This window comes from Papaver somniferum, chromosome 2, assembly GCF_003573695.1.
Source record: "Papaver somniferum cultivar HN1 chromosome 2, ASM357369v1, whole genome shotgun sequence".
Taxonomy (NCBI): domain Eukaryota; kingdom Viridiplantae; phylum Streptophyta; class Magnoliopsida; order Ranunculales; family Papaveraceae; genus Papaver; species Papaver somniferum.
In genome coordinates, this window is record NC_039359.1 from 141621582 (window position 1) to 141622676 (window position 1095).

A 1095-nucleotide genomic window follows, 5' to 3' on the forward strand; every position below is an offset into this window, starting at 1 on the left:
TAGGATAAAATCTTTTGTTCAACAAGGATAAAGTCTATTATGTTGTTATGATGGAAAATAGAATAGATCCTTGTATGTTATCCACGGTATTGATCTTCATTGATCCATTTTATTATGTTTTACCGTGAAGGCTCCATTGTGTGTCTTATGTTGAGCACCTTACAACTAAGTCGATTTACCTTGGCTTTGTTGGATGTTCCATAAGATGCTATATGTCGAGCATTAGGAACTAAATTAATCAACTAAGTTTGGTTATTTAGTTAGTACTCCATATTCTATGATGAACTTAGTCGGGGTTCCATAAGTTCTCTTATGTTGAGCCCAAAATAATTAAATTGATTACTTCAGTGATTAGTTTGGTTATTTGTATTCCAATTAGATTAACTATAGGTTCTCTTGTAATTAATCTAGTTGAGTTTTCATATATTCCACAAGTTCTTGTGTTGAGTATATGAAAGGCTACACTATCATGTTCTTTGGTTAATGTAGTCATATATTCCGTAAGGTTTTCCTTATGTTGAGTATTTGAACGATTAAGTTAGTTATCTCCATATGATTGACTTAGTCGTAGCTCCGTGAGTTTACTTATGTTGAGCACTTTCAATTAAATTTATCACTTTTGTGGTTTGATTTAGTTGCGTATTCCAATTGAATTAATCATGGATTTGCTTGTGGTTAATTTGGTTGAGCTTTGGATATACAAAATCATTCCTATGTTTTTGGTGTCCAATAAAAAATCCTTCTTTTCTTTCGAAATTAAGGTCACTCTTGTTGTTCTCTCGGGAATGACATCAAATGGGGGAAAGTTCTTTTGAACTTGTGCTTAATGGTAATATCTTGCGGGGAGTGCGACTAGGAATTTTATATGGGTTATCTTGTATCTTAAAACTCCTTGATGAATATTGTTAGCTTCGGCTATTAGATTGCATCTAAATTAAGTTGGTATGTATTTTTCTTTTGGTCATGAAATGTCTCTTGTGGAAATTTCATTATGATCCCATTCTTGTACCTTTGACAATTTTATTAACAAAAAGGGGGAGAAATATTGTAGTTCACACTACAAATACATATGGTTTTCGGATAATTGTGTAAGGG